The sequence below is a fragment of the Corythoichthys intestinalis genome, chromosome 11, assembly GCF_030265065.1.
Source record: "Corythoichthys intestinalis isolate RoL2023-P3 chromosome 11, ASM3026506v1, whole genome shotgun sequence".
NCBI classification, from domain to species: Eukaryota; Metazoa; Chordata; class Actinopteri; order Syngnathiformes; family Syngnathidae; genus Corythoichthys; species Corythoichthys intestinalis.
The window spans coordinates 6,077,199-6,098,443 of NC_080405.1; the positions used below are offsets into that span (position 1 = coordinate 6,077,199).

At 43.0% G+C, this 21,245-nt stretch overlaps 1 long non-coding RNA gene across 1 annotated transcript; it reads left to right on the forward strand.

The window, feature by feature from the left end:
* The first annotated feature begins 2,360 nt into the window (after nt 1-2,360).
* LOC130924550 (uncharacterized) lies at nt 2,361-20,173 on the forward strand. The gene is made up of 3 exons (XR_009064902.1): nt 2,361-16,678; nt 17,380-17,500; nt 17,573-20,173. It is a non-coding gene; the product is annotated as an uncharacterized LOC130924550 (long non-coding RNA).
* The last annotated feature ends 1,072 nt before the right edge of the window (nt 20,174-21,245 follow it).

Genomic DNA, 21,245 nt, shown 5'->3' on the forward strand with positions numbered 1-21,245 from the left:
AAAACGGACTCCTCCCAGTCCGCCATATAAATATTTGCGTATGCAGGTGCAAATTTTTTACCCATCGCTGTGCCTTTCAGTTGGAGGTAAAATTTACCATCGAATTCGAAATCATTTCTGGTCAGACTGATGTTCAATAATTGAAGAATTTCCTTATCCGACCTCATGGCATCCGTATACTTGTCAAAAAATGACTTCACCGCCCTGAGGCCCAGCGAGGTGTCAATATTAGTATATAGACTATTTACGTCCTTAGTAAAGAGAAAACATGGTTTGTCATTAACCATTTCTCTAATTTTAGTGACGAAGTCTTGGGTGTTTTTGATATAGCTCGGGGGCTTTCTTGAAATTGGCGTTAGAAACTAATCCAAATATTCCGCTAATTCATAACTCTCGCTTCCACAATTAGAAAGGATAGTCCTCCCAGGCGGAATCTTATGTGGGACAGGCCAGGAGTCCGGATCCTTATGGATCTTTGGTAGAAGATAGAATCGTCTCGGTCTGGGATCTTCAGAACCCATCAAATACGACCGTTGATAGCCTTTGGATAGCCTTCCCTGTTTTCGCAAGTTCTCAAGAATTGAACGGATCAGTTTAGAGGTGTGAGAGAAAATTGGACGAAGCAGAGGTGAGTAATACTCCGTATTATTAAACTGACGTTGCGCTTCCGAAATATAATCCTCGCGATCCATAATCACTGTTGCGCTGCCCTTGTCAGCCGGTTTAACTACTATTGAGACGTTGTCCCTCAAGTCTAATAGGGCCTGCCTCTTGTCGGTGGACAGATTATCTGACAAAGCGGAAAAATCCCAATTAAGAGGGACCAATTGGTCCTCCTAATTAGGCCATTAAACACCGTTGGTAATTTTGACACGTCAGGTTCCCAGTTAGATTTATGGACAAATCGTTTCGTCCCAGGAGTCCCCTTGTGGCCGAAGTACGCATGGATTTTGAGCCTACGGTGATAATCCGCCAAATAGTATTTCCACGCGGCCCGCAAGTCCCTTCGTCGGAGTAGGAATAAAGGATAAGCCCTTCTGCAACAAACAGATTTGGGCCTTCGTTAATCTGTATTGTGAGGAAAGATTAATGATGTCTCTACCGGAAGATGGCGTTGGAGGGATGTCCCCCGGGAAGTCCATCCCAGCGAATGACAACCAATGAGATATGATTTTCCCCGAGGTGACAGGAGACCAGTGAATATTGTCCCCTTTCGTGGAGAAGAATTTGTCGTCCAATTTGGGTATGTGGTTTGGGTGGGAGGTGCCAATGAAATCATTTAGGGTGTCCAGATTGCTCTTGCAGAAGTCTGGAAGGGCATCCGAATAATTGATCAGGGGGACATAGACCGAGGCTCTGGGAAAAGCGACTTTGGCTGCCTCAATCATATTTCTCATATTGAACCCCAGCCGAGCCGGGTTGCCAGAATCACGATCATTTAGGCCAAAAGACAGGATAATGACAGAAACTGTGTCAGTTGGAATGACTTCCGATAGAATGTGGACAGCGTGAATCAGTTTGGCACCAGGGTAACAATCATATTGTATGTCCCTGTAATTCCAAAACGCAAAGCCACTCAGGTTGGAGTCTCCCATGATTTTGATCGTTTTTTTCACTGTTAGTTGCCAATTTATGAATTTATTGCCCCCGTGTTGATGACGCGTATAAAAGGGGCTACGTCCCGCATAAAGGATTAGTCTTGTTGACGTGCCACGGGTCGAGTTCAGGGTCTTAACGGTCCCTGGAGGGGGTATTGCCGGCCTCTGGAAAGGTTTGGCGGACCATCTCCTGTGTTTTTGCAGAAAGTCCTCCAATTCCTTCGAATTGGGGAACATTGGCACAGCGTTTATCACAGGTTCGGGAGTAGGTAGTATACCGGATTTGGTTAAGGCCGGGAAATCCTTGTTTACCAGGATTGTTGAGGGGCCCACTCCTTTGTCCGCTGAGGTCTTCATACAACGTGGAATCAGCGTCGGCATAAATGATCCATATCGAACAATTTCCGGGAACACCGGTGTACCATCACTAGATATAAATTCCGCTAACATTCTCCGTCTGATATTCTTTACTGGTTCAGAAGCTGTTGTGGGATCCTCAAATTCCTTTAAGAATTGAGCCGACTGCCGGAGGGTTCAGTGTGTTTTGTTTTTTTTCGTCTTTTTTGGGGGTTCTTGTATAGAATGAGCAGGATTGTTGTCCGCAACACGATCTAGGGGAGTCGTGTTTGGCCCAGTTGTGGGGCGGTGAGAAATTGAACCCGGCAGGTCATCGGAGGAGGAATTGGACGTTCTCAAAGGTACCGTTCAGAAACCTGGCCCCAGCTACTCACAGTGTGGTTATGGGGGGGGGGGGGGGGGATCTGCGGGGTAAGAGGTTTGGACGAAGCGGAATCCGGAGCCGGGCTTGGAGTACCTACCGAGACCCAACGTGGGGCTTCGGGAACACGGAATACATCAAACGATAAATTGGGGAAAGACGTTGAGCAGTTCAATCGGGCAGGAAGGGACCGATCAGTATCAGGGAACGGATGTGAAACCCCCAAGGGTTGTGAGAGTGGAACCACCGAATCCGGAGCCGGAACGGAAGCATTTAGGGTTTCTATTCAATTCCAGTTGGCTGTCCTCCAAGTGTTTGCGCTTGGTCGTAGCCTTTTTAGGGAGTTCTGGAATCCCCCGTTTTTCATGCAGTTCATGTTTGACCCGGGATAAGGTTGTAGTATCTAGAGTGGACATCTTCCGTTTTGCCCATTTGGAGGCCATCTCAAAAGCGCGAGTCCATTCCGTTAAGTCCATTCCTTGGATTTGCGCAAAAATTTCCGAGCAGATTTTAGAATAATGGTCTAAAAGGACCTTCATGGTGGACTGGGACCATTCCTTGGCATTTTTAATGTTCAAAGATGCCGTTTCCGCCGAGAAAATTGCTGGGCAAACGCCTTCCCTTAATGACTTCTCCAGGAGTTGAATGCCTCTGGGCATTTTGTTTCTGGAGACATGGTAAAAATGATGTGACGCTTTAATAAGTTTCATAAAAGTCTTGACCAATTTAGGGAATTCATCACGTTGTTCGGCCATAGCGAACCTATAAGAAGTGAGAAGGTACGACTTAATTGGAGCGTCATAGGATATATTAGTCCTATGGCACTGGCAGGGTTAGGTTTTCTGATTATTTTTCACGATGGCCTATCCCATGACATGAGAATTACTCAAGGCATATTTGGGAAGGAGCATATTTGGGAAGGAGCCAAAGGAAGGCACGGTCCAACACATGGACTTAATATACCCCCGCTCCAGTCGTCTATAGTTTGCATATTAGTCCACATAGGGATATTTCTTCTCACTTAAATCCCAATTAGGTAGTATGTATAGAAAACAAAGAACCTACCTGAGAGCGGGAAAAAAGGTTTGAAATATTAATTAATGGCCCCCCCACGTCCAGAGAAAAACCCAGACATAGTTTGGAAGAAGGATCAAGGGAGTGCACTGGACGAATACATGGATGTAAATATATTAGCTTCCTATGTAATGAACATATTTAGGTCCAAGCCGACTGTCCCTCCCAAAGCGAAATGGGAGAAGAACAGTATTCGCCGTGTCCGGAAGACCTGGCGTGTGGCCTAAAAGAAGTTGTAGTCATCCAGATACTGGAATATACATAATCTAATAATATGCCATGATCAGTTCACAGTCAAGATTTAAACAATCATTGTGACCTCTTAGTAAGTGATTAATTTCCTAATTTAATTTTAATTTCCCGCACACCCTGGGTCCCTCGCTCATTAAGTGGACGAATCAATGTGTCGTGCGGTTAAGTAGGTAAGTCACATTGGAGTTTTGTTGTCGGAATCAATCGGAAGTTATGACCGTAAGCCGCCGTGGAGCGGCGCAATACGGCTTACTACGTGGCTAACGGTCCAGTGATTTTGAAGCTTCTGCCTATTTTAATCATCTAAGTCAAAGTTTGGGAGACCATTCAGCCAGTTATATTGGGTCTCAATTTTAAGGTCCCTGAACTAACTCTATTCCTAACACGCTTTTCGGGACACATCATCACAAGATATCCTTGAGTTCACAGAGTGTTTCGGCCATTACATCTAGACACCCTCACCCAAGGTCGGCCCACCGGAGTGATCAAGCTCCAGCGTGCGTCCCGTGCCCAATTTGATCATTAAGCCTATTTTGGAGCCTCGAGGTTTAGAGCGAATTTATCAGCGCACGTCAGGTCTCATGTCAGTCACACTAAGTCAGGTGAGTCCTCGTTTTCGAAGTTTATTTCAATGTTTGTTTCTAATGGCCTGCTATTTTAGAGTTATTTTAGCGGGGACCCGACTTAGGCGGGAATTTTAAGCGGTCCAAAAGTACGACTACTTACCGAAACCACAAAAAATGTCGCTATAGTGACGGTCGGAACCAACGAAGAGCGCCTAGGTCCTGGTGCGTCCACGGCCCAGTCCTAAACGACTAGGAGACGTAAATTTAAGGGGAAGGTGGCAATTTGAAGGAGTCCAATGAGGAATTTTTAGGGAAGCAAAACAAGCGTATGTGGTGCAAATGGACTTATGCATGAGTGAGGCTAAACGTAGAAGAACCGTAGTCGTACAAGACTGAGCAGCGTTTAAGGTCCTGATGCCCTGGACCACCACACCTGCGTGCTGTCACTAGAGTCGGGACCCGAATTGTGGTACTATCGACCTCCGTCTGGACGGCTGCGTTCTCAAAAAAGGAGGACCCCTAAACCTCAAACGCCATACTCAGGGGACAGTACTACCGGCGACACTCTGGTCGTCGTGTTCCTGGCACCCACAGAGAATGGCCCGTACTAACGGCAGTCGGCCCGTCGTCGCTTTCCCACGTGACTCTGGATGAAACTGAACTAACTGCGTCCAAAAGGACTGCGGGATTCCATTCAACAAAGTAGGCGACAACATGTCGGTCAAGGGCCGGCAAGTCAGGTCCTGTGTTAGGAGCCAGACCCCCAGGCGCCCTCGTCCTCTCGGACGACAGGTGGGCGCACGGCAAGCGTCACGCATACAAGTAACCCGCAGGGCAAACACCGTACTCACGGTCCGCTTTCCCGAGTACCCCTGGAAGACGGTACTCCCGGCAGCCAAGGCCAACGGTTTCACGTCCCCTTCAAAGTAGCGAGGGCCCAGCCTTCAACGGTGAGAGTGTGACGCATACCGGCGACGGCAGCCAGGTGTTCATTCTAGCGAATTTCGGAGGACGAGCCCTCTCCAACGGCACGAAGAGCGCTGGAACACCATTGCAGTCGATGTCCGTCTTTTCCTTTTCAGAATGTACGGTCCGGACCACCAGGGTTGCCACCAGGAATCTTCACCGGAAAGATGGCTTAAAAATACGCAAAGTAAAAGAGAGTACTTACCGCGAGTGTCGTGGTGTCCGGACAGACTGAGAAAAAGACACCAAGTTGGGGTTGGGTTATAAAGAATCGTGGCGTCAAAGGAAGCCGCCAGTATAAGCGGGTGGGAAAAGGAGGAGATGCCCTCCATTTCCAAGTAACATCCACTTCAAAGAAACACTTCCGCCATGGCTCGGTGCGTGGGAAGCGGACCATCTTTGAAGGAGCTGCGCCAATCCCAATTGGGTGTGTGCGGTCCAGTGCGAAAAAGGCGTAAGGCCTTTGAAAGAGCCGTGCCAATCCCGATCGAGCTGGGGAAAAAATGCGCCAGCCAACTGCGGGCACCAAAGGGCCGTGCTAACTTGAAGGGAACGTGTCAATGTCGTTAAGGGGACACGCCCACATCGCGCAGGCGCGATCGTAACGTGCCGCTCACGTTCGGATGTGAAGGGACAGAGCACAGCAAACATTAGTACAAAAAAGCCGTCATTTACCCGAGTTCAATCAAGTGAACCCCAAAACCGTCGAGGGTACCCAGAACGTTACCAATATATCCTCTACAGTTACCAAAAGAAGAATTGCACCATAAAAAACGCCTTTTTCTTTACTCAAGGCAAACAAAACGGCTCTGGTTGCCAGATATGCAGTCAGGGCCCATGAAAAAAACGCTCCAAATGGCAGCAAATCAAAAGGGGCAGTAAAACACGCTGTGGAGCACCCCTCCCCGGCACATACGAAGAGGACAGCCGAAGTGACCACTCAAATCCGGCCAAAAAGTGGTGTGCAGCTAAAAAAAATCCAGGAAAACCACGCCGGAGTCATCTGACGTCAATCCAGCATTATGTACAGTACTATAACCCTTCTCATGGCAACCCCGGCACAAAGCTGAGTTCAACGAATACCCAGAACCCCACCATAGTCCAAACGTAACCCCCGGTAGAAGTCATAAAACGCTGTCCGCAACAGGCAACCCGGGAGTCAAAAAAGCCTATAACTTGGGGTACGAACGTCACAGCCGGATGGAATCAAAAGTAAACTAATCAGTACGGTCGGTTGCCCCCCCCCCCCCCCCCAGAGCGCTCGCTACTTACAATAGGACCAATTAAAAGTTTTAATAACATATTCCATGAACTGTTTTGAAAACCGTAGGCCAGAGGACAAATATGACAGGTGGTATACCCCCAAACCATACTAGTCCAGATCGAGTGATATGGTTTTTTTCAGTTCAGTTTCAGTTTATTCGCACATCATCAAATACAGTACATAATAATACGCTAGCAGTTCACATGTTAAGACGCGCATAGACCCAAGAGAAGGAACCCTGTCAAAACCACGTGACTGTCCAAATTCGACCTGTCATACCGAGGTTTTTCGTCAATAACTTTCGATCCGAAGATCGTACGTTAATTCCGACGGCAGATAAGTTACAAAACCTCCCCATTCCACATCGTGTGATATGGTTTTTAACGCGATCGGACCCACGGGAAGGATTCCCACCGAAACTCCCAGTCACTAAATGCGCACCTGTCAAATCGAAGTTTACCGTTAATAAATCAAAAACTGCCGATCGTAGATGAAATTTAACGGTAGTTTAGCCACAAAACCATACCTCCCCACATCACGTGGCCTGGTTTTTAACACGATCAGACCCGTGGGAAGGAAACCTGTCAGTACCCGGAGTCCCCCTAAATACGCACCTGTCAAACAGAGGTTTTCCGCCAATAGCTAAAAACCCGCAGGGCGCAGGTAGAAAGTAACGACAGATCAGCCACAAAACCATACTATTCCACCGCACGTGGTGTAGTTCTTAGCGCGATCGGACCCAAGGAAGGGATCCCGCCCAAATATAGAGTCTTCGTGAATACGCACCAGTCAAACAGAAGTTTTCCGTAAATAACTTACGATCCGAAGGTCGTATAGTAATTATAACGGTGGATTAGTCATAAAACCATACTATTCCACATCGTGTGGTATGGTTTTTGACGCGATTGGACCCATGGGAAAGATACTTGTTCACGCCATGAGTCCCACTAAATGCGCACCTGCCAATCCGAGATTTCCCGTTTATAACTCTAGATCCGCAGATTGTAGACTAAATTAAACGATGTATTAGTCACAAAACCATGCTGCTCCACATGACATGGTATGGTTTTTAACACAATCAGACCTGCCGGAAAGAAATGCAACTGTCAAATCGAGGCTTTTCGTTAATAACTTAAAAACCGCAGATCGTAGGTCAAAATTAAAGACAGATTAGCCACATCACTCCACATCCCGTGGTACGGTTTTTGACGTGATCGGACCTACAGGAAGGATTCCCGCCAAATGCGCACCTATCAAACCGAGATTTTCCGTTAATAACTCGAGATCCGCGGATTGTAGATTAATTTTAGCGGTGAATTAGCCACAAAACCACACTACGCCACATAAAAAGGTATAGTATTTAACGCAATCAGGCCCGCGGGAAGGAAATCCGTCCGCACACGGAATTCCCCTAAATGCGTAACTGTCAAAACGAGGTTTTTTGCTAATAACTCAAAAACCACAAATCCTAGGTTAAAATTAACGACAGATCAGCCACAAAACCACACCACTCCACATCTCGCGGTGTGGTTTTTAGCGCGATCGGACCCCTGGGGAGGATCCCGTCAAAACCACGTGTCCTCCCACATTTGCTCCGTCAAACCGAGGTTTTTCATCAATAACGTACGATCCGAAGGTCGTTTGTTAATTTTAACGGCAGAAAAGTCATACAACCATACCAATACACCTTGTGCGGGATGTTTTTTAACGCGATCGGATCTACGGGAAGGATCCCCGTCAAAACCATGAGTCCCGTTCAATTCGGCCTGTCAAACCGGGGGCTTACGTCAATAACTTGTGACCTGAAAGTCGTATGTTAATTTTGACGGCAGGTTAGACATAAAACCACCTTATTCGACATCGTGTGGTATGGTTTGTAACGCAATCTGACCCATGGGAAGGAACCCCGGCAAAAACCCGGAGTCCCCTCAAATGCGCACCTGACAACCTGAGGACTTATGTCAATAACTTAGGATTCGCAGATCGTAGGTTAAATTTAAGGGAAGATCCGCCATAAAACCCACAATTCCACATCGTGTGGCATGGCCTTTAATGCGATCGGACCCACGGGAAGGATCTCCGCCAAAAGCCCGAAAGCTGTCAAACCGTGGCTACCCGTTAGTATTTCAAAAACTGCAGGTCGTGGGCTACTTTAACGTCAGATTGGACACAGAACCACACCATTCCACATCATGTGGTAGGGTTTCTAACGCGATTGGAGCCAAGGAAAGGAATCCCGTTAAGATCTGGAATCCCTTTAAATCTGAAGCTGTCAAAACGAGATAATCCATCTAGGCAGAGCGAGCGTGTGCGTGCGTAAACGCACGTGAGTAAAAGACAGAGTGTAGGGCTAGGATGTGGTAGCGTAAATGATTGTGTGTGTGAGTTTACCTGTGTGTATGCGTGAGTGTGTGTGCTTGTGCCAGGTTTGTCATAGGATGTGCCCGGGTAAGTGTGTGTGAGTATGTGCGCGTGTGTGTGTGAGGTAGGTTCAGGGTTAGGGCATGTATATACGCGTGTGTGTGAGTTAGGGGTAGGATGTGTCAGGGTAAGTGCGCGTGTGTGTGTGCGTGTCTGTATGTGTCATTTCAGGCAATCAGAACCAGATTTGCAGACGTGCTGGAAAGCAAGAGTACCATCTTGGCAGCTGTGACACTGCCGAAGTTTAAATTACGTTGGCTGCGGACACAGGAAAAGAAGGATAACGCCAAGGTACTTCTGCTGGCAGGGTGCCGGAAAAGTGTCCCAGATGAAGACCAGCAACCAGGTACCAACACACAACCACAGCAGAGTCAGCACCGACTCCGCCATAGAGGATTTCTTTTCCTTTGAGGATGAGGACGACACGTCTGCTTCTGCTGACAGCCGAGTCACCGACTTTTTCAAATCTGTAGCACAAAGGATTTACAGCCTAAATGGGTTTCCACTGATAAAGCAATTGTCACTTAAATACAATGCAGCCATTCCATCCAGTGCCCATGTAGAAAGACTCTGTAGCCTGGGGAAGCTTGTGTGAAGTAGAGTAGCATATGTCCGTTTGACGAGTTGTCTGACTAAAGACCAGGGGTCGCGTTAACCGAATATTTTCCGTGTTGACCGGTTTTTTAAAACGGTGACGGAAAAAAATGAAGTCCATCCGTCATTCTGACAGGTTGCAATTCACACCCCAGACCACAGGGTGGCGAGTGAGCATATTAATTAGCTATTGTGTCTCTTGATGCATGACGTCGTTGGCATTACTCGGAAAAATGTCAAGGCAACTGAGTGTCCGAAGTTTCTTTAAAAAGATCCAAAACGACGATGGAGTTGATAAAAGATGTGAAAAAAGAGGGATTGATGCAGTGGAGGATGAAGGACACACAAGCAATCAGCCCTCGGCAACTACTGAGCGAGCAAGCGGCAGCAAGGAGGTCAGGAGGGAGTACAGAGTTCAGTGGAAACAGGAGTTCTCCTGGCTGAGGAGGTAGGATGGAAAAATGTTTTGCGACATATGTAAAAAAGCCAATATGAGTAATGGATTTGTCCGAGGAGGCACGAACATGCAGAAATCAGCATTAACTGACCACCAAAATAGCCACAGCCACATCGAGGCTTCAAGGATGCTCAACCAGAGTGTGGCTATGATGAAGTATGTGGAGAAATCACAGGATGCCTGCAACGAGGCATTAAAAACATAACTTAAGGTTGTGCTGCATATGGCTAAAACAAACACCCCGAGCCACCTGTATCCTGACCTGATTAAACTCTTACAGTCTGCCGGCTGTCCAAACCTTAACAGTGCACACATATACACCCACCATGAGACAGTCAGTCAGATGGAGGAGGCCTTAGCAAAGACCATAACCAGCAATATTGATGACCGCATCGCCAACAGCAGATATGTTGGAATTATAATAGATGAAACCACTAATATCACTGTGGAGAAAATGCTAATCACATACCTGACAATTCAACAGAAAGGGGAACCTGAAACTGCGTTTATCGGCAATTACGCAATTCCCCGTGGCACTGCTGAATGCATCACAGCAAAATTAAAAGATGTGCTGTCGGGCCGTGGCGTCGCTATGGCTCGGGGTTTTAGTTTAGTTTAGTTTATTCACACATCGTATCATGGTACACACATGAACATGGTCATATATACAAGCAATTCATCTGACAAGATGTATGAAAGGGACACTCCGAATAAGCTATTTAAAGCTTTTAGTAGGGGCCCAGTCAAACAGCACACACATACACACATTCATACACATACATGCAATTAACTATGGGAAATTTCAAAATTCTGATTACATCGGATTTGACATGTGATACCTTAGGAATGTTATTCAAAGACAGCATATTAAACATACATAGCAAGGAGATGAGTTTTCAGTTTTTTCTTGAAAATAGACATGGAGTGTGACATTTTAAGTGTTTCGTCCAGTTCATTCCAGATCTGTGGTCCTCTGCATACAATGCCAAAGCTTGTAGACTTTAGACTTCTGGTTTTTCCTGTGATGTGATTTTTTCTTCTAGTAGTATATGTGTGCTGAGGAGTACTGATTGGGATGAGATCACTTAATTTATGGTTTAGTTTATGGATGACCTGATACATTATGCAAGCATTTTGAAAATAGTTGTGTTCTTTTAGCCTCAGAAGGTGGTGGTGGTGAAATATTAATTTAGTAGGAGCATTGAACCCAGACCATGTTATGGCACGTATGACTTTTTTCTGTAGGAGTTCAAGCTTTTTTAGATAGGTTGGAAATGTGTTGCACCATATGATATTACAATATTGTAAATGTGGCTCAAATAAAGATTTATACAGGGTGAGAAGTGCAGATAGTGGGATATAATGTCGCAGTTTAAAAAACAGCGCAGCATATTTCGACAGTTTATTTGTGAGCTCATCAATATGTTTTTTAAAATTAAGGTACTCATCAATATGGACTCCCAGGAATTTTGTAGAGCAGACTCTTTCAATGGTTTCTCCATTTATGTTTAAGCAGATTTGTGTGATGGGCTGTTTTTTATTGGAGCGAAACACAATGTAATTTGTTTTATTGATATTTAGAGAGAGTTTATTACATTTGAACCATGTGTCTATTTTCTTTAGTTCACTATTTATGATTTGCTCAAGTGCAGAGGGATGTTTATGGGAAAAGAATAAATTTGTATCATCAGCAAATAGTACTTTATAAAAAACAGATGAGGAATTAACAAAGTCATTAATGTAAAGGATGAAGAGGAGTGGCCCTAAGATGGAGCCCTGGGGGACTCCATGATTGAGGAGTTTGTATGATGATTCGGAATTGTTAATCTTGACATACTGATGTCTTCCAGATAGATAGCTACTGAACCACTCTAGTGCTAGGCCTCTAATCCCATAATGTTGTAGTTTTTTAATTAATATATCGGTCTTAATAGTGTCAAATGCTTTGGATAGGTCCAGAAAAACGCCGACTCCGTAGTCACCTTTGTCAATTGTATCGTGGATTTTTTCTGTTAGATCAAGTACTGCCATATATGTGCTATTTTTCTTTCTGAATCCATACTGCAATGGTACAATGATGTCTAGCTTGTCTAGATAGTTACTGAGTTTGTTGTAGACTACTCTTTCCAATACCTTGGAAAGTGTAGGCAGAATAGATATTGGTCGGTAATTGCTCAGATCATTTTTATCTCCAGATTTTAAAATTGGTGTGATTCGTGCAATTTTTGCTATTTGAGGCACTACTCCAGAGAGTAGTGATAAGTTGATACAGTGGGTAAGAGGTGCAGTGATAATGTTGGAAATGTGTTACAGAATTATGTTAGAAATTCCATCTGCTGCAGCTGAATTTGAATTCTTCATGGTCATGATTATTTTATAGACTTCATCATAGGTAGTTGGATTAAGGAAGAAGGAGCCCAGGTAATTACCTGATAAATAATCTCTTAAGGAGGCATCTTGAGGCTGACTGATTTTACTAGATATATTACTACCAATAGAGGCAAAGTAATCATTGAATTTGTCAGTAAGACTGTTATTTGTGGTGGCTGTAATTATATTATTATCATGCGCAGGGAACACAGGAGTTTTTTGTTTTTTGCTTAGGACCTTGTGTAGTACTCTCCAACATTTCTTACAGTCACCCTGTGATGCGTTTATCAATTCTGCATAATGGTTACTCTTTCTTTTCCTGATAATGTGTGTAAGTTTATTTCTATAATTAATATATTCATTTTTATTATTATAATTAGGTGTGTTTATATATCTTTTGTATAATTTATTTTTGTGCTTAATCGATTTTAGTATACCCTTGGTAATCCATGGATTTTGATTGAATGTGCTGCATTTGATGGTTTTTTCAGGAATTGTCCTTTCAATCGAGTCACTTATTTCTTTAGTAAGCGTCTCAAATGCGGTATTAGCATCACTACAAATGTATATTTTATTCCATGCCTTGTCCTTCAAATCCTCACTCAAATTATACAGTTTCTTCATTTAATATTTTTATTTTTATTTCATGTTGTATGGGTGATGATTTAGTATGAAGGTCAGCAAATAATACAATGGGGTAATGATCCGAAATGTCAGAGAGTACGGCTCCAGACATAAATGTAGAGTTTTGAATATTTGTGATGATGTTATCAATAATTGACTTTGTGGATTGAGTGACTCTGGTATAGGTGTTAATTGTAGGTAAGAAGGATGAAGAATATAATACATTTATAAATTCATTCTGTGCAGTAGCATCCCTAGAGAGGTCAATATTGAAGTCGCCAAGGATGATACAGCTCTTGCTTTTGCTGTTTATATAGAATAATGCTTCCTCCATTCTGGTCCTAAAGATTTCTAGGTCCGCGTCTGGGGGACGATAGATCACGCCGATAATAAGGTTCTTCCGGTTTTTACCACTTATCTCAACAAAAAGGGAGTCACTATGATTGTCTGCTATGACAATATCATCACAGACATTCACATTGTATGCAGAGGAGATATATAGGCACACACCACCACCAGATCTGCCACATCTGTTCTTGGTGAACAACTTATAACCATTAAGACTTAAGATGTCAATGTATGATCTATCATTCAACCAAGTTTCACTACAACCTATTGCATCAAAGTTGCAGCCTGTACTTGTAAGAAGAGTAACTAGATTGTCATAGTGCTTGTTCAGGCTTCTGATATTTAAATGTAGGAATGAACAATTATTCCTATTCGTCAATGCTTTTAGTTGCTCAGGTTTATACTGTTTGCAACTTATGTTTCTATAATAGTCAATACACTGTGTCACCTCCTCTCCTTCGCTGTCTAATTCATTAAATACCATTAATAAAGTAGCTGGTGCAATTTACTGAAATCCTGTAATCAACACACATCCTTATGAAAATGTAAATATACATATACTCATCCATTCTGAAAACGACCCAGCCATCATACACACATACAGTCATACACTCAGATTCACAGTAATCCTCTGTGAACATTACCAAACTATATTGCCACAGAGCAGACAAGCAAACAAGGAGAGCCTTGTTCTGTTCAGTTAAGTAGTATTTGTGCCTATTCCTAAGCCAAATTGAGAAAAAAAGAAAAGAAAAAACAATAATAGTAATAGTAGTAAATAAAACAGAAGAGAGAGTGAGAGAGAAGATGAGGACTGATGAGAGGAGAAGAGAGAGTGTGGGAAATTAACCGTCTTCCAAGGTCCTCAGTTGTCATGGTGACAGAGACGCGATTTGGAGACGTCATCACCATGCGTCTGTGTTTACACTTGCGGGGCGGCCGCATGTGACATCTTGACGGACTGTTCCTCTTGGAAGTTAGGCATGATGTTTTTGTCTCCTTTACTAAGCCAGTAAGTTATTCGGGGGTTCGTGTAAAGTTTGCCGTCGATGTAAAGCTTGTCAATGGACAGACGAGCGTTCTGTTTGGCTTTCCTCGCCTCGGCCATGATCGGGTGTAGCAACCTTCGTCTGTTCATGATCTCCGGCGGGAACTGGTCGCCGATGGAGTAGTTGGTGCCCTTTAGCTCTCTACCCCTCGACATGACGGCAGACTTCATTTTGGAGTCAACGGCTTTAGCCACAATGGGACTTTGTAGACCTTTAAACTTAAAATTATCTATCCCGCATACTTTGAAATGTTGGTATATAATAGTAGGTTTTCTCTGATAATAACGAATAAAATATAAATGTTTTTTAATACGTGCTATCAATGTTCTGCCCGTTTCTCCAATATAGATTTTGTGACATTTATAACATTGGATATATAGGTAGACCTCGACCCGTGATCCTATTCAACAAAAAGGGTGAATATCCTAACATCATACTTTGCCATTTATTATTTTCTATATTATGACCCATGGCCGTATGAACTAATATATCCTTTAAATTTTTATTCCTTCTATAGGCCCGTATTATTTTTACATTTTTCATCTCCTCCTGTTCTTTTTGTAGTTTAACAAAATTATTTTTAATATTGAAATGAAACGTCGCTAGATGATTCGAAAAGGTAGTTATTATCGGAACCAATTTATCGTTGTAATTTTCTTTTGAATCAGCGGGTGAGTTGAATTTTTTCCCTGCACTTAACACAACGGGGCTAAAAACAAATGCTATTTTATATTTGCTGTATTTTTCTGCCGCACATTGCCGGTGTTCTGACAAAGTTGGCATGCGCGTAACGTTAAAAAGGACCGCGAATGCAGCGATTCCAAAGTACACACTACAAACTTTCTTTAAAGAAAGAAATATTAACTTACGTTTGCCGTGTTAGGTGCACACAACAACTGCACGTAGCCTTCTCACTTAACGACTTCGCCATGTTGTTAAGCATTAATTTATGCAATTTCGGTGTTGCACATGTATGTTTATGATGTAAATAGTTTTTTAGCACCATTGCATAACATTGAGAGTCCAACTGAATATAAAAGAGGGCTTTTTTCACCGCCACAAAAGCTCATTTGGGAGCAAAATTTTATAAGTGTGCAAAATTTGACAGGACACCGGTCCGTGATAAAAAGACCCAAATCACACCGGTCCGTGGTGCAAAAAAGGTTGGGGACCCCTGCTTTAGAGCATTCATGGCAAAGGTTGACCCCACATATGTCCTGCCCAGTCGACAAGCAGTAAAGGCACTAATAACAAATAAATATCAAGCTGCAAAGGAGAAGGCCATAAATAAGTTGGAGAAGGTGGAGTCAGTAAGCCTAACTTCTGATATGTGGACGTCCATCAACATGGATGCCTACCTTGGCCTTACCTGTCACTACATAAATGACAATATGGAGCTAGAAAGTGTCTTTCTAGGTGTAGAACATTTTCCACTCTCGCACACAGCAGAGCATATAAGAGATGCACTGGACACTGAGGCAAAAGATCCACTGATGCAGCAAATATGACTCTAAGCGCAAAATTACTCAACATCAGAAACGTGCCATGCCTTGCACACGGTTTTGATTTAATTGTGAAAAAGGCACTTGAGCAAACCACTCGTATTTCAGAAATACGAACCAAAGCCAGGAACAGTCACATTTTTTAAGACAAGCACAACTGCCAAACAGAAACTGTGCGAGCTTCAGCAGCATTTCAACCAGCCAGCCCACAAACTCCTCCAAGAAGTAGAGACACGTTGGAATTCAACATATTACATGCTGCAACGGTTGTATGAACAACGAGAGGCAATCGGTGCGGCTTTAGCTGTGCTGAGGACAGACATCCCACCTCTGTGATTTACAGAATTTGAAACAATAAGTCAATGTTTAGAGGTTCTTGGACCATTCAGCCTGGCCTCAACTGAATTGTCAGCAGAGAAAACTGTTTCGGCCTCAAAGGTCATCCCAATCATCCGGATGGTGCAACATAAATTATCCATTAAGTCCTCGGAACTTAAAAATCACAGTCATGTCCTTACTGCAGAACCTGCAGCAACTCTTAATGACTAGGTGCAGTGTAGAAAACATTCGAATATTGGCAATGGCAACAGTTTTGTATCCACGTTTTAAAACTATTGCATTTGGGAACCGATCACATGGTCAAGAAGCGGTTTCAAGATTGACCGCAGAATGTGCTAGAGTCATGCAACTTGACCGAGCGACACCATCAACATCACAGGTACATTGCTATTTTTAACTGTTTATTTTTCTTCTTCATGTACAAACAGCATGGTTATTGGATATCTTTAATTATTTACTTTAGGAACCAATGGGTGAGGATGAGCCTGCAACGGAAAAGGAAGACAGCCTGTGGGATCTTTTTGACAGCCGAGTTGGTTAGTATTTATACAGCATTTATATGTTCATTGATGATAATTCAAAAAACCGAGGCACTCAAGAAGTACAAAAATAAAAAGCCTTTATTCAGTCATGGCTTTGTATAAATTAAAAAATGCCGACGTTTCGGCCGTGCAGGCCTTTATCAAGGCAAACAGTGACTCTGCTCAGACCACCTCTTAAAAGTAGTGAACAATTGTAAGTTCAGCATATCCAGGTGAACTCTCTTCACCTGATTGGGGTCAAAGGGCAGATCAATTAGGAGCAGCAGAGAAAAATCCCTATAGCAGACCATCACAAATAGGAAGAGGAGGGAAGAAAAAACAACAATAAGCAAATTTTTACATACAACCAAGGACCTTTAAAGATGACTTCTCCCAAAAAAATTTCAGGTGGTTCAACATCAAAGGCTATAGGGCAGAAAAACAACAACAATAATAATTCATCATTAACTTTAACTTTTCAAGATCTAACATATCTATCAAGACTGACTATGTTCTCAAAGACCTCTTTCAAACTTTTAAATGACTTTAACGTACGTATATTATTTTTAATAGCAAGAACACAAGTGTTGGGGCTCATTGTATTATGCTTATTGCCCTTTGTTTTTTTTCCCTCAATGCACTATAAATTTTCAGTGTGTCTTGTTTATCTCTTCTGTTTGGCGTTTGCTGTTTGGTGTCCTACTGCCCCAAAAAAGGCAAGAAAGTTCTCGTGCTCAGCACCAAGCACAGGGAGCCTCTCAGGACAGCATGAAGCAAAAGCCAGAAATGATTCTGGCTTACAACCGGTGCAAAGGTGCTGTAGACCGCCTGGACCAGGTAAGGACATGTTTTATCTTTGTCAGTGCTTTATATCAAAGTTTATTGTCATCTGATGTGCGTGTTTTTCAGGCCTGCAGCACCTACTCTGTCCACCGGCGGGCACAGAGATGGCCATGTGCCTCTTCTACCACATGGTTGACGTTTCGTGCTACAATGCGTTCGTGCTGTACACCGAGATAACCCGGACTGGAATGCCACTAAGCGCTACAAGAGGAGACTTTTCCTCGAGGAGCTTGGCATGGCACTAATACAGCCGGAAATCGTACACCGATCGCTAATAACGGACCGACAGGTAGCCTTTCCCTTTCAAGCGCCAGAGGCGGAACCTGGACCTTCGCCTTAAAGGAAACAGTGCGGACTTTGTCGAAGCCCACTGCGGGCATCGAACGTTTGCACAAAATGTGGCATACCTGTGTGCAAAAAGCACATGAATCCAGTTTGCAAGAACTGTTTAAACAAAAAAAAGTTGTTCATGTTCATTTTTGTTCACCATTGGTTTATTGTTCATGTTGTTCATTGTTTGTTGGCTGTTTATAAATTCTGTTAACTATAAATCCTTTGTTGTGACTCTTTGACCTTTACAAGGTTCTAATTATTTTGTATAAAATAGGTCTGATACCACAGAATATTTTGAGTGGTCAAAAGTTAAAAAAAAAAAAAAAAAAATTCAGAAATGACACACTACAGAGGTCTGCCAATTTCCAGACAAAAAATCCTCTTTCAGGGTAAAAAATAGAAAATTGCCATTGCCAAAAAAATGTGCATGCTACAAAAAATCTGTTGTTATGATTTATTAACATATTCAAGGCTCTAATTACTCGTATCAAATATTCCACTTTTTAAAAAAATTTTTATATAGATGTACACATAATTACTTTTTTGCTTTTATTGTACATAAAGGGTACCCAAAACAAATAAATAAATCAAAACTATATGGGTAGGTCTGATGCCACTGAATAGTCTGAGAGGTCGAAAGTCAAAAAATATTCATAAATGACTTAGTTATCACACTTCAAAGGCAGAGCCAATTTTTGGACAATTAACAATTAACTTTGGGTTATCAATTTGAGCCCAAACGAAAGCCAATGCAGCCTAATGAAACGATCATTGAGGGGAGCAATCACACTGATGAAACACCGGCAACAGATCGTGTGGGAAACACCGAATGGTTTGTTTTGCATTTCTTTTTGTGAAGCTGATACACCGTGACTGCAAAATAAATGTATAGAACAATTATCATTTATTGTGCTATGATAGGTTTTTGCGCTGCCAACAGACACAAATATGAATGGGATTACAGGATTTGTTGTATATATTTTACGAGCGATTAATTTATACATGTGTCCAGTCCTATATCCAATGCGCGATATTTTTTTTATTATAACATAGGAGGAGAGTTTGTGGCTGCTTTTGGAGACTTACAGCAGCATCCTGGCGCCGTGCTGCCTTCTCCTCTCTTCTCTCCATTTTCCATTCCACTTGCACTGCTGTCTTAGACTCCATTGCCCCTCTTCGGCAAAAAAGCTCCAATTCCAAAGCCGCTCTATGGTTTAACGACTATACCCGCCTGCTCAGGCAGAAATGCAGGCGGGCTGAATGCCAATGAAAAAAGGACAAACTCCATGTTTCTCTGGGATTGCTGAGGGACACCTTAGCTGCCTACCAGGAGGCCATAAAACAGGCCAAGTCTAATTATTTATCTTCGATTATAAATAATAGCTCCAGTCATCCAAGACTGCTTTTTAACACTACTGATTCTGTTTCAAACCCACAACCCACTGTCTTAACTTATGTGTCAGCTGCCACATGTGAAGAGTTTCTCACTTTCTTTCAAAACAAAGTCTCTTCAGTTAGACAAAATGTCTGCAACTCTGGTTTCTCATCCGATAACGTATGTCCTTCAGAACTGCTCAATACCTTTGAGCAATTTGATCATATTTCATTGACATCTCTCACCAAAATAGTTAGTGGCATGAAACCCACTAACTGTCCATTAGATGTAATACCAGCTAGGCTTCTGAAGGAAGTCTTTAGTTGCCTTGAATCAAGTCTGCTGTCCCTCATAAACACCTCTCTCAGTTCCGGTTCTGTCCCAGCTGCCTTCAAACAGGCTGTAGTCAGACCCCTTCTTAGGAAAACCCATCTCGACTCCTCTGTGCTGTCCAATTTTAGACCCGTCTCCCACTTGTCTTTCCTTTCCAAAGTTTTAGAAAAAGTTGTTTTTATTCAATTGCAAACCTTCTTAGAGACAAACTCCACCCTTGACAGGTTCCAATCAGGCTTCAGGTCCAGACACAGCACTGAGTCAGCATTGTTAAAAGTGCATAACGACATTGCCCTTTCTGTGGATAATGGAAACCCGGCTATCCTTGTTTTACTGGACCTCACACAGCAGCATTCGATACAGTTGATCATACAGTCCTTGTAGCTCATTTAGAACATGTCATAGGTATCCGTGGTAACGCTCTAAAATGGTTTAAATCGTACCTACAACATAGAACATTCTCGGTAATGATTGGGGAATTTTCCTCCTCACAAACTTCTCTGTCTTGCGGGGTACCGCAAGGCTCTATTTTAGGGCCTGTTCTTTTTGCGCTTTATTTCCTACCTATAGAATCAATTTAAAAAAAAAACATAATATCGCTTTTCATTTTTATGCTGATGACCTGCAGCTTTATCTGCCCCTGAGACCTAACAAAAAAACTGCTCTTGCTAAATTGATGGAGTGCATATCTGATGTGAAGCAGTGGGTTGCACAAAACTTTTTACATCTTAACGAGAGCAAAACTGAATTCATTACTTTTGGCACAAAATGTGTAAAATGCGCACCACATAAAACCATGCCGGAGGCTGGGTCTGCAAAATTAGCCCTCTTTGCACGGACGAACTTTACCCATTGTCTGCGTAGTCCAGCTCTTTTTCTCGCGTTCGGGAACTCATGGGTACTACACTGCGACAAATGGGTATTTGTACATCACATAGCACGACGGGTTTGAACCATTTTAGCGATTCTTTGATAAAACACAAACACAACTCTCCCGTCAATAAACAACGATGGTAACTGCCATGACCTTTTGCTTCCTGGCTGTGACGTCACAGCCCCATTTGGCTGTTTCCGGGCTACATTCGGAAATGTTCGTAGTTTTTGATCTATTTTCCAATAATTGCTCATGAATGTGATTTTTTTTTTTTTTTGTGTTAATTATATAAAAATTTGTTATCTTGCCACATAACGGTTCTATTGATATCTTAATGCCCCTTAGTATTATAATACCCTTTAAAGAATCACTATGAAGATATATTATTTCAAGGCTTGCATCAAATAGACCAGGTTGATGAAGAAGCTTCTCAAATTGCAATAAAATGGGGGAGAATGAGATACCGTAGAAAATTGACAAATGACAGTCTAAGGTCCTTCAACCACTGGATCCAACGGACGGCGGAAGACGCACCTGGCCCAGCTGAACTTGAAAATGAGGCGGTCGAAGGTGGCGATCCATGCACCTACGCTCAAGTTCTCAGGAGAGGCCTCCATTTGGTGGATGAATTGGTGGACCCTCCAGAGGAAACGACTCGACGAGGAGAGCACAGAAAGCAAGAACTTCCTTGGTTGGGTTTAGGGTTCTAGGATGGGGTCGGGTGTCAATCTTCTCTATTTTCAGCTCTTCATTCAAAACACAGCTCTTTCGTTTGGTGCGGGTTTCTCTCCTCTGTCTTTCTGACTGTCTTTTCCATCCTCTAT